At 41.1% G+C, this 13473-nt stretch overlaps 1 protein-coding gene and 1 pseudogene across 4 annotated transcripts in view; one reads left to right on the top strand and one right to left on the bottom strand.

Annotated features, from left to right (window-relative positions):
- LOC309557020 (serine/threonine-protein kinase Sgk3) overlaps nt 1–13473 on the top strand; it is a 148496-nt gene that overhangs the window by 52868 nt on the left and 82155 nt on the right. For 2 of the 3 annotated variants that reach the window (XM_082259623.1, XM_082259622.1), the window contains exon 2: nt 6371–6516. The exons of the other annotated variant lie outside the window; for it this stretch is intronic. The gene's annotated coding sequence lies outside the window, so the exon portion shown is untranslated. The remainder of the gene's footprint in view (nt 1–6370; nt 6517–13473) is intronic. 3 annotated transcript variants of the gene reach the window in all.
- On the bottom strand, nt 3290–4316 carry LOC309555633 (annotated as a pseudogene). Its single transcript has one exon. The product of its transcript is annotated as an uncharacterized misc_RNA (transcript).

Here is a 13473-nt window from a genome sequence, read left to right on the forward strand (position 1 = left end):
ACACTTCGGACCTTTCCATCATCACTAGCAATGGCCTTTGTAATAACTCCAACTGGCCACTGGATCCAGTGAGTTTGCTTGTCCTTTAGAAGAACCAGGTCCCCTTCCTTTAAGTTAGGCTTCTGGGTTTGCCACTTTTTACGTCCTTGGAGAAGTGTGAGGTATTCCCTCCTCCATCTGTCCCAGAAACAATCTGCAAGGTATTGAGCGTAAATGTCCTTTTCATCAAAGATGCTCTTTGGCGCTGGGATCTGTCCAATTTTCCGGCTCAATAATGCAGCTGGAGTTAAAACAGTTGGACATTCTGGGTCTGTGGATACAGCTGTCAGCGGTCTTGAGTTGATTATTGCTGCGACCTCAGCAAGGAATGTAGTAAGTGCTTCATGGGTAAGACGTGAAGAACTCACATCAGGCAACATAGAATCCAGTATGCGCCTTGCCATCCCAATCATACGTTCCCATGCTCCGCCCATCTGTGAAGCGTGTGGTGGGTTGAATTTCCACTGGTTTGCAGTGGCGGAGAAGGTGGCTCTTGGAGGTGGCTCTGTCTGAGAAGCTCGCTCCTGCAGGGGTTTGTTAATGCTCTGGCACGCTCTCTCGCTATAATTGAACTGGTTGGTCAGTTTTCTCTCCTTCTTGTTCCTGGATGGTATTTCCTCACCTTCTGTCCATTCTTCACTAGCCTGAGCGTCAGACTTCCCATTTGTATCTTTGTCTCCCGGCTCTGTGGAGTCGTTGGTCTGAGTTTCTTCAATGACTCCCAACTTCGCCATCTGTCGCCGCGCTTCATCAGAGTCTTCGCGTGACATGTTTCCATCCAGGGAGAAGCGTACGGCCAGCTGGTCCACTATGCTAATGGGTTTGTAGGCCCGTTCCTTAAAACTGTACCTCACAATGTTCTGGGGGGCATGAGGGTTGTTTGCAGTTAGGATACGAGTGAATTCCTCCTTAAGTTCAGCCTCGCTGAGTTCCAGCTGGTCCGGAGGCTTAACCAGAGTCTTGGCCTGCATCCATTCATTAGTTCCATCCCCCATATCTGTGGAGTCATCTTCATCCTCCAAATTTCTTCTTGAGCAGATGTTGGAACTCAATGCTACAACTTCAGGCCGGATTTCCGGATCAGTATCTGGATCCTCCAGGTGGAAATCGATATCTTCTTCTGAGTTTGTAGAAGACTGGTCCATTAAAAACTTGGGTCTGTTGGAATTGTCCTTGAAGAACTCTTCATCCATAATCTTGATGAACTCCTTGTCTTCGACTGACGGGGCAATCTTGTTGTCATCACAAGCAGTCTGGTACACTGAATCACCAAAGTCCTTTTGAGAAGTGAGCTTGCAGTTAATGATTTGGAGTGCTTGATCTGGAACTTCGTTCTTAAAATCAAGTCTTTCCTTCACATAATAGTGCGATGGACATTTCATCAATTGACAGGTAACATTAGTTTTGTAGGAAGCTACATCCAAGAGCTTGTGAGATTGGTCTAAACAGACTTCTCCTATTATCACCCATCCAAGATCAAGTTTCTGGGCCTGAGGAGCATCATCTGGACCGTTACATAACTCTCTTATTTTATGAACTCTAGGAATGTCTCTCCCTAGTAGAATCAAAATCTTAACATCCTTGTTAAGTGGTGGAATGTAGTTAGCAATGTGTCTCAAATGAGGGTGATGACGTGCAACCTCTGGTGTGGGGATTTCTTCTCCGTTGTTCGGTAGTTGATCACATTCGATTAGCGTTGGAAGAGAAAACTCTGTGTCCTCATATTCTGATGCGACTATGAAGCCATGGGCTCTTCTTCCAGAAGTATTGACCTTTCCTGCACATGTCTGCAAGGTATAGGACCAGGCCTCTCCTTGAATGTTGAATAGGTCAAAGAATTCTGTACTGGCCAATGAGCGATTGCTCTGATCATCGAGTATGGCGTACATTTTTATGGAATTTTGTGGACATCCTTCAGGAAAAACTCTTACAAGACATATCTTGCTACAAGACTTGCTATGAAGCCCTTCTCCACATACCTCTGTACATCTTGTGGTTACGGGGTCGGCATATTGCTCAGTTCTCTCCCCGCCATCATCTGATGTAGTCTTGGGGTTGCTGCCGGGTGAAGTTTTCCTTTTGAACAGGTCTGAATGAAGAGCGTCCACATGTTTGGCACTGTTGCAGAGAGAACATCTGATGGCGATCTTACAGTCTCTAGCTAAATGATCGGAGGATGCACAACACTTAAAACAGATATTATGCTCTTTGAGAAATGACTTGCGTTCTTCAATAGGCTTGTCCTTAAATGCACGACATTTGGAGAGAGAGTGTGGCGCATTATGAATAGGACACTGTTGATTAAGATTGCTTGCTTTGATGTCTGTCAAGACGTTGGATGCTATTGCAGTCTTCCTCACGGCAATAGGATGCCTTAAATCCTTGAATTTACTGTTGGTGGCAATACCCCTTGAAGTACTTAAAGGAATGGTGGTTGTATCTGGATAGAAGAAGCTTGGGTCATTCTTGGATCTTGCAACCTTCCGCACGAACTCTGAAAAATAAGAAAAGGGAGGGAAGGAAACACGATGCTCATACTTATACTTTGATCCTACACTAGTCCACTTTCCCTGAAGATAACTAGGCAACTTTGCTACAATAGGATTTACGCCCTGAGCAGTGTCTAAATAGCTAAGACCTGGTAAACTAGGATCTAACTTAGCAATTTCAAGTTCTTGAAGGAGGTCACCTAACTCTCTAAGCTTATGATTGTCCTTAACAGAGATTTTAGGAAAGTTGTTTAGTCTCTGGAATAAGGCAGATTCAATGACTTCGGGGCTCCCATAGTCTTGTTCTAGACGTTCCCAGGCAGCATCAAGGCCTGCTTTAAAGTTATAAATGTAGACAGATTTAAGTCTCTTGCATTTTCCTGAAGATTGAAGCCCCAACCACTTTATTAGTAAGTCAAGTTCTGCTTGAGGATCAATGTCCAAGTTCTTGGTTACCGCCTTAAATGTAGATCTCCAACTCCTGTAGTTTTCTGGGCGGTCATCAAATCCAGACAGTCCAGTTGTAATCAACTCTCGTCGAATCACATACTTGCTGAACTCTTCAATGTCAGTGCTTTCAGTTTTTATAGCCACAGGGTCTACTGATGGTGCGCCGTCTTGGACCATGGTTGGTATCTGATGTTGGCTGGTAGGTAGAGAGAAAGGTGTTGCAGATGGGTTTAATTTAGGTAAGGGTCTGTCGACTGAAGGTCTCTGAGCATTTGAAGTCAAAGAGAGCTGTATCAAAGGGGGTATAGAGTTCATTCTGTAGTCTTCTGCTGTGCCCTTGTAATCTCTATGCACATAGGGTTGTGGTGGCACATGAGCTGCGTAGGTTGATTCACTTGATTTTGTGACGTGCGGTAGTTGTGGAGGGTCTCTGTTAGTAGGTGCGTCTAGTTGACCAGCTTGCTTTGGCGACACATTGCCTTCTGATCCACTTGCTGGATGATTATGAGAAGAATCTCCAACTGTAGGTGGGACTGTATTGTCGTGGTTCTGAGTTAGGACAAACTGTAGGGTCCTTTCAACAGGGTCTTGACAAGCAGGCAAGCTGGTACAAGCTGCTCCTTCTTCTTCCAATAGGGCTTGTTCCAAGACAGATAACTCTGCTAAAGCTACTTCCTTTTCTCTATTCTTCTGAAGAATTTCTAGCTGAGCCTTGATGGCTGCTTCTTTTTCAGAGCAGGCGGCTTGAACCTGGGCTACTGCAACCTTTTGGCGAGCTTTGAGTATTTGGTCGCTCAGTATTGACCTTATAGAGCAGGACCGCAATGACTTAGAAGAAGATTTATGATATGAGCGGGCAGACCTAGAAGATTTTCCTGAGTGTCTGGAAGAAGCAGAGTTACAGGATGTAGTCTCATGTATCTGTGCCAATCTCCCTTCTATCTGTGCCTTTGCTTCAAGATATGTGCTATGCCTCTGCTGGTCATTAGAAGTAAAGTCCTTTAATTCCAATGCAGCTTCCTCTATGTTAGAATGTGACAATAGAGAATAGTACTTCTCAGAAAGTCTTTTATAATTCTCAAATGCCTTCTTAACCCTTGAGAGAGCAGTGTTCAATTGCTCAGAATTGTTGCTAGTTTCATTAGTGGCTGTTATACAACTTAAAGTCTTTTCCCATAATGCAGTCAAGTTACTAGATGTTTCTTCCTTACTTGCTTCATAAACCTCCCTTGCCTTCAAGGATGGATGAGGGGCTCTGACAGGATGAGCAGAATGAAGTAAGGAGTCTGCTTTATCTTGACTAAATGCAGGTAACTCTGTGAGATCTCTGTCAGACATAATAAGTACTGTATTTCTGGTGTCTTGTTAGAAATCTGCCAGAGCTCAGCTCTGTAAGTAGTGACTTCTGTTAGTAAGCAGGCTGGGCTGAGGTATTTGTTGTTACAATAGCTAGCTAGGGCTGGAACTAGTTCAAACTGGATCACCTCAGAAGGAGTTCTGAAGCTGCAGGCTGCAGAGATACCTGTGATGGATTCTTCATGGAAATGTATTCTCTGAAGCTGTGTATTCCTTTAAATTTACTTCAAGTACTTCTTGGAAATTTACTGCTGAAGCTGCAGAGATAACTGTGTGATGGATAAATGTAAATTTACTTTTCTTAAGCTGCAGAGATACCTGTGATGAATTCTTCATGTAAATTTACTCTCTGAAGCTGTGTATTCCTGTAAATTTACTGTTCTGTCTCAGCATCGATTGTACCTGTGACCCTCTTGTAGATACCCAGTCTGTAAGTGTGTGCAGCAGGTTGAATGATGGCTTTAACAGATAGTTTACTCAATGAATAAAGACTCCAGAGGTGTTCTCCAATGCTTCTTTATGCTTCAAGTTAGCAAAGGCATAAACATAGAGGCTTTTCCATAGGTAAATTTACAATGAAGTTACACAGCTTCCACACTCTGCAGTCTCCTCATAACAACTAAACAAAATGGCAGTTACAGCAGGAAAATGGAGATGGGAGAAACCATCTAGCCAGAAACAGCAGGGGTGCAAGGAAGATAGCAATAACATAGCATAACATAACATGTAATAACAACTGCTAGACAGTTAAAGCTGCGTGGCAGCACAGGGTCCGCCACCTGGCTCCCTAGGTGAGGTCCCTGTTACCTCCGAGGAACCTCAATTTGGTGCTGTTGGTTCTTCAGAAACCACGTTTTGAAAATATTTGTGAGCTTCCTCTGCTTACTTTGTCGCAGAAGATAGCCTTCTTGGTGGCTATTACTTTTACGCATAGGGTGTCAGAGTTGGCTGCATTGTCTTGTCATTCACTTTACCTGGTGGTCCACAGAGACAAAGTGGTGCTTCGTCCCTGCCAGTCGTTCCTTCCTAAGGTCGTCTCTGGTTTTCATTTAAATGAAGACATTGTGTTGCCTTCCTTGTGTCCTAAGCCTAAGCACCCTAAAGAGATTGCCTTGCATTCTTTGGATGTGGTTCGGGCGATCAGGGTTAGTTGGGTTATATGTTCTTCTGACACTGCTTGCTACAAAACTGAAGACCTGTAGCAGGAAGTTGGAGTATATCCCTTGGGACTGCCCTGTAGGTGTAGTCAAACGTTTTAATGCCTAGTGTCCTACTCCTGTAGGGAGCAGCATAAACCCAAGGTTCAAGAAGATATGGAGCTGTGTCCATCAATCAACATTCGAGAAAAGGATTTTATGTAAAACAAAAATCCATTTTTTTCATGAGTCAAACAATAATCTTATTTTTAAATACTTATTACTGAAATCTTAGAAAATATGACTTAAACTTTGTGGGATGAAAAAAAAAATTATGATCACGAGTGTCATTAGAGAAACATGGGTACTGCCATTGTTGTCCTGTTTCTGAAAATGCTAGTTAATTGGCCATGTCAGATTTACATTTGAATCACAGACCTGGAATTAGCATGTTGTGAATGACTGTCCAAATCAGTAATGCCAAAAGCATTGAAGCCACAGCATTGACATAACAGCCAGGGAACAGCATGACAGTCAGGATAATAGAAATTCAAGTATTTGCATATCCTTTTCAAGCAGTTAAAATAAGCACTTGTAGCTGCAGACACTTTGGAATAATTCATCCTCACACGTTGCAGAAAAAGCACTGATTTTTATTTTCAGCATCTCAGCTTCCTCATCTTCCTCCTCTAGTAGTGGCTCTCCAGCCTTTTAGCCTACAAAGTAAACACAGCGGTGCTCTGAAAGAGGGGACCAGGGAGCAGAGTGAACAGTTTTAGCACTTGTTTGAACTTTGAGGTAGAATTGTTCCACACCAACATCAATAATGACGGTACTGACATTAAGCAGCACAGTAATTTACTCATGTTCTTAGTTACAGTAATGTATTTACTAGTAGAGATCTAGAAGAGGAACAGTTGTGGACAAAAGCTGAACTATGGAAACTCTAAAACTGGAGATCTGTGCCTTAAATATTTTGCTCAGTAATACTGCAAGTTATTCTTCCAATCTCCTTAGAAGTACTGCAAATGCCTTGTCATATTTGGGTGAGTAATTTTGTTATCCAGGTCATGTGTGAATGAAAGATCCAAGATGGATATCTATTTACCTAGGGGCCTCATTCCCTGGTACAGATACTTTCCATGGTGTAGTACTTTAAAGGTAAATAGGAGCATGTTTATTCATTAAGGCAAGGATAATATATGGGGCTGGTGCACTAATTCATAGCAGTCCTGGCACAGTTAAGGCTCCATGCACACTGGGCAATTCCTTTGGCAGAAAAAAAAAAACCTCATATAGAGCGTTTTTGTACACAGTTTAGGTGAGTTTAGGAGAATTTCGTGTTTTTTTTTCTGCCAGAAAACTCCAATCCATAACGCAAACCAGAAGGGTTTTTTCCTGCTTCTAAACGCTGAGCTTAAAATATGCCTGCAATCATCCTAATGTGCATGGACACATTGGATAACATTGAGCTGCTTCTACAGGCAAAACCCCAAACTCCTGTACAAGCAACAATTTTTTAAGCCAGTGTGCATGGAGCCTTTCTGTAATCATATTAGTGAAAGATAAATTCTCATTGGCTGATTTGAGGCACTGCACTTAACTGTAGGGTTATTGTCATCTCATGGATTGAAAGTCTGAAAGAAGCTATGATCCAACTGATCAGATTATAACTGTCAGTGTATTTTAGTGCAGATTTGAAAAGAATAGAAATGGACTGGCTGATTTAATGGAGGCAGTTATTATAAACATTACAATTAGAGTTATCAGATATTACAGTGGAGGACAGTGATCAGCTTTGTCACACTGCCAGGCAATACTAAACAGGAGCAATGAGACAGATATATGATAATTATTTACATTCTTTCATAAATTAAAATCCTCCAATTGCCAATATGATTTTCCTTTCCTGCAACCCCGATTCCCCCATCAACACAATCACTGTTTATGGGGGAATCCCTCCTGCGATTTGTCTTCTTCCAGTGGGTGGGGGGTGTGAGCAAGAGGAGCCATCCCTGCCAGGAGAACACATTGACTATTGCTAAAGGCTATAGCCACTGGCAGTAATCGCATCCAAAAAATCTGACATGCTGTTTGTACCCAAGCTGATCAATGGATGGATGGGTATAATCAGCCTGCCCATAAAAGGCTGAACCGGCTGAGATTTGAACTGTCTATGGCCCCTTTCAAACAGGCTTTCCAATTAGATCTGCCTGTCGGTTTTTCAGGCAGACCTAAAAACTCCTTACAGCTCTATGGGCAAGCGGATGTAAACAGACTTAAAGTGGGTACGGAAAGTATTCAGACCCCCTTAAATTTTTCACTCTTTGTTATATTGCAGCCATTTGCTAAAATCATTTAGGTTCATTCTTCTTCTTCATGAATGTACACATAGCACCCCATACTGACAGAAAAACACAGAATTGTTGACATTGTTGCAGATTTATTAAAAAAGAAAAACTGAAATATCACCTAAGTATTCAGACCCTTTGCTCAGTATTTAGTAGAAGCCCCCTTTTGATCTAATACAGCCAGGAGTCTTTTTGGGAAAGATGCAACAAGTCTTTCACACCTGGATTTGGGGATCCTCTGCCATTCCTCCTTGCAGATCCTCTCCAGTTCTGTCAGGTTGGATGGTAAATGTTGGTGGACAGTCATTTTTAGGTCTCTCCAGAGATGCTCAATTGGGTTTAAGTCAGGGCTCTGGCTGGGCCATTCAAGAACAGTCACGGAGTTGTTGTGAAGCCACTCCTTCGTTATTTTAGCTGTGTGCTTAGGGTCATTGTCTTGTTGGAAGGTAAACCTTCGGCCCAGTCTGAGGTCCAGAGCACTCTGGAGAAGGTTTTTGTCCAGGATATCCCTGTACTTGGCCGCATTCATCTTTCCCTCGATTGCAACCAGTCGTCCTGTTCCTGCAGCTGAAAAACACCCCCACAGCATGATGCTGCCACCACCATGCTTCACTGTTGGGACTGTATTGGACAGGTGATGAGCAGTGCCTGGTTTTCTCCACACATACCGCTTAGAATTAAGGCCAAAAAGTTCTATTTTGGTCTCATCGGACCAGAGAATCTTATTTCTCACCATCTTGGAGTCCTTCAGGTGGGCTTTCATGTGTCTTACACTGAGGAGAGGCTTCCGTCGGGCCACTCTGCCATAAAGCCCCGACTGGTGGAGGGCTGCAGTGATGGTTGACTTTCTACAACTTTCTCCCATCTCCTGAATGCATCTCTGGAGCTCAGCCACAGTGATCTTTGGGTTCTTCTTTACCTCTCTCTCTTTACCTCTCTCACCAAGCCTCTTCTCCCCCGATAGCTCAGTTTGGCTTGCTAGCTTTGACGGCCAGCTCTAGGAAGGGTTCTGGTCGTCCCAAACATCTTCCATTTGAGGATTATGGAGGCCACTGTGCTCTTAGGAACCTTAAGTGCAGCAGAAATCTTTTTGTAACCTTGGCCAGATCTGTGCCTTGCCACAATTCTGTCTCTGAGCTCTTCAGGCAGTTCCTTTGACCTTATGATTCTCATTTGCTCTGACATGCATTGTGATCTGGAAGGTCTTATATAGACAGGTGTGTGGCTTTCCTAATCAAGTCCAATCAGTATAATCAAACACAGCTGGACTCAAATGAAGGTGTAGAACCATCTCAAGGATGATCAGAAGAAATGGAAAGCACCTGAGTTAAATATATAGAATGTCACAGCAAAGGGTCTGAATACTTAGGACCATGTGATATTTCAGTTTTTCTTTTTTAATAAATCTGCAACAATGTCAACAATTCTGTGTTTTTCTGTCAGCATGGGGTGCTATGTGTACATTCATGAGGAAGAAGAATGAACCTAAATGATTTTAGCAAATGGCTGCAATATAACAAAGAGTGAAAAATTTAAGGGGGTCTGAATACTTTCCGTACCCACTGTATGTTCGTTAAAATCTATCTGCCTGCTGTCCAGGTCTGGGGAAAAGCAGAAAAGGACTGCATTCTTTTCTGTTTTTTTTTTTCTAGACCTAAAAAACATGACAGATCAGAGGTGGCCAAAAGTAGACAGACACAAGTCTGTTTACATCTGGCTGCCCACAGAATCATTGAGGGTTTACCAGTCTGTGGACACAAACTGATCAGGCATGGATGCTACAAAAGGTTATAATGATTTAACTCTGGAATACTAGCCACCAATCTAAAGAGATATACATAAAGACTCTCTTATAAATAATATACACTGTGTAAAATCTACATGAAAAAATAATGCAATGATTTGAAATCTCATAAACCCGTATTTTATTCACAATAGAGAATTAAAAAACATATCAAAGGACAGGGCAACAAAAAGCTGGCGGATTAAATAGTACTAACAAGGAAAAGCTGGAAGAACATTTTGCAACTAATTAGGTTGATTGGCAGCTGGTCAGTAACATGATTGGGTTGTAAAAAAGCACCTTGAAGAGTCAGTGTCTCAGAAGTAAAGATGGGCAGAGATTCACCAATTTGTGAAAAGCTGGGATTCAAGACGAAGTCGGAATGACGAAACGCGTCGACGTGGCTGCACGGCAGCTAGATCTGTTTACTGACATCCAAACTGGAAGTGACGTTAGGAAGCCCAGAGAGGAACTAGCCGAGACACGAAGTTGGTCTCATTTGATCCACCGCAACCACGATTTACCAGCGGCATTTGTCATTTTATCTGCCAGCATGTTATTCATAAAATGTGAGTTCAATTTATTAAGAATTTTTTTGATTAAAAGTTTAAAAAGTTTTACGATATCAGGCTTTGGATATCTTCAGTTTTTCCCTTTTATCTGTGTGTCACTACTACAGAGTACCATTAGCTGGGGGTTATCACTTGGAATTATTAGCAAACCTCAAACCTTTAAGAGGTTTTCCTGTCTTCTGTTGCTGGATATGCGATTACTTGGCATGTATCTGGTGAGTAAATAACCAAGAGGGAATGGTAACACATATTCACGTATCTGAACATGATCTTGAAATGCTGCTGTCTTCTTTGAGCCAAAGCTAATTTAAAATGGTCTGTTGCAAAGTGGAAACTGTTCTGTGGTGACACAAATCTAAATTTGACATTCTTTTTGGTACCCATAGGCAGCATAGCTGCAGACTAAAGAGGAGAAGGACCTTTCTAGCTTGTTATGAGTTCAAACGCCTGCATCTCTGCTGGTATGGGGGTGCATTTGTGAGTATAGAATGGGCAGCTTGCTCATCTGGATGCTGAAAAATATATCCAGGTTTTAGAGCAGTTTTTGCTCCTATCTAGACGATCTCTTTTTCAGAGAAGGCCTTGCATATTTCAGCAGGGCAATGACAACAGCATTACTTTATAGTAGAAGAGTTCAGGTGCTTAACCTCCCTGGTGGTATGATTATGTCAGGAATTACATACCAAAAGCGGTACAATTCTTTTCATGGAAATTTGGTGTTATGTATTATAGGCCTACAATTCTTAGTAATTACTGACTTAAACCTGACCAAAACAAGAGTCTAGTAGACATCCCAGATGTGATAAATTTGAAACACAAACACGTGAATTATAATCAAATCAATAATATTATTTTATTATTTAATATATAATATATATAATAAAATTATATTATTGATTAGATTATAATTCATGCATTATATATTATATATAGATATATGTGTGTATATATATATATATATATAACGCATGAATTATAATTGAATCAATAATATAATTTTATATATATATATGTGTGTGTGTGTGTGTGTGTATATATATATATAATATGCGCATATATATATATATATATATATATATATATATATATATATATATATATGCGCATATATATATATATATATATATATATATGCATATATATATATATATATATATATATATATATATATATATATATATATAATATAAATTGTGTTTTGTGCAACGTTTTTTTTTTTTTTTTTAATTTCCCTCCCTAGTTCCGCTCCCTGCTGCTGCAGGGAACGGAACTAGGAAGTGATCAGACCGACGGAGGGATGGAGGAGCGGCGGGACTCTCTGCTGGCGATCTCAGCAATGAGAGATCATCGCTGGATCGCCAGGATAAGGTAAGAGAACACCGCTGCGCTCTCTGCAATCCACCCCGAGCGTGACTCGGGGTTACCGCTCCTGATATGAAAAATCAACCCCGAGTCACGCTCAGGATTACCGCCAAGGAGGTTAACTGGCCTGCCTGTAATCCAGACTTTTTACTAATTAAAATATTTGGCGCGTCTTGAAATGAAAAATACAACAAAGAAGACCCAGGACTGTTGAGCAGTTAAAATTTTGAATCAGGGAAGTATGGGACAACATTCCTCTCTCAAAATTCCAGTATCTGGTCTCATACGTTTACGTTAGTAGAGGAGGGGGTGCTACACCGTGGTACACATAGCCCTGTATCAACTTTTTATAAACATGTTGCTGCCATCAATTCCAAAATTGCTTTTTTTTTTTTTCTGAAAATGTTACATTTTTCTCACTTTAAAACCTCAGTTTGATGATTTCTATTTTCTTATAAAATATGGGTTTATGAGATTTGCTAATCATTGCATTCTGTTTTTTTATGTTGATTTTACACAACTTTTTGGAATTGGGGTTGTTCATGGGCAGCCCCAAAAACTAATATTATTTAATTCTAATGTATAAGATAGGTGAAGAGGTGCTCAGGGAAAATAAATAGTCCCATGTATCTAGATTTTATTATTTGTTCATAAATGAAATTTTATAATACAGTTTTCTAATGAATTTAAATGTTGAGTAACCTACCAAGGAAGACATGTGGGTTTATGAATAAATATTAATCTACCATTACTGGAAATCTTACAAAAAGCAGATGAGAGAATTGCTGAACAGCAGATGTAACACTACTACAAATATAGTACAGGAATAACCGGCAGAACCTGGATGCTATCCAAATCTTTTCCAGTGCTTCTGGCTAGTCAGAAGAGTGTTGGAAGAAGATGTAAAGGCGGCGGCAAGTACAACCATTGCTTTTACACCTGTGAGCTAGTTCGTTTTTTTTGTTCAACTATTTATTGCTTCAGTAGGAATTGGTGACATCAATGAGATGAAGGCCACCAGTTCACAACTGTCACTGATTTGTCTCAGTTGTTACTAATAAAATGCTGAATTTACTTATAGGTGACAGTAAATAGCTTTTATTCTGGTAGACTGTAATGAGTTGTACCTGGTAGCATGTTGTTTAGAAGGGCTGGTGATGGCAAAAGACTGGTTCAAAAAGTTAGGTGGCATTTGTAATTTTCTAAGTGCACTGGCTACCTGGCCCTTAGTGGCCCTTAGTGTTGCTGTATAGAATGCCTTGCGAAAGTATTCGGCCCCCTTGAACTTTGCAACCTTTTGCCACATTTCAGGCTTCAAACATAAAGATATAAAATTGTATTTTTTTGTGAAGAATCACCAACAAGTGGGACACAGTCATGAAGTGGAACGAAATTTATTGGATATTTCAAACTTTGTTAACAAATAGAAAACTGAAAAATTAGGCGTGCAAAATTATTCAGCGCCTTTTACTTTCAGTGCAGCAAACTCTCTCCAGAAGTTCAGTGAGGATCTCTGAATGATCCAATGTTGACCTAAATGACTAAATAATCCTCCTGTGTGTAATCAAGTCTCCGTATAAATACACCTGCACTGTGATATTCTCAGAGGTCCGTTTAAAGCGCAGAGAGCATCATGAAGAACAAGGAACACACCAGGCAGGTCCGAGATACTGTTGTGGAGAAGTTTAAAGCTAGATTTGGATACAAAAAGATTTCCCAAGCTTTAAACATCCCAAGGAGCACTGTGCAAGCAAAAATATTGAAATGGAAGGAGTATCAGACCACTGCAAATCTACGAAGACCTGGCCCACCCTCTAAACTTTCAGCTCATACAAGGAGAAGACTGATCAGAGATGCAGCCAAGAGGCCCATGATCACTCTGGATGAACTGCAGAGATCTACAGCTGAGGTGGGAGACTCTGTCCATAGGACAAC

Source organism: Pelophylax lessonae (genome assembly GCF_965119305.1).
Source record: "Pelophylax lessonae genome assembly, chromosome: 5".
NCBI lineage: Eukaryota > Metazoa > Chordata > Amphibia > Anura > Ranidae > Pelophylax > Pelophylax lessonae.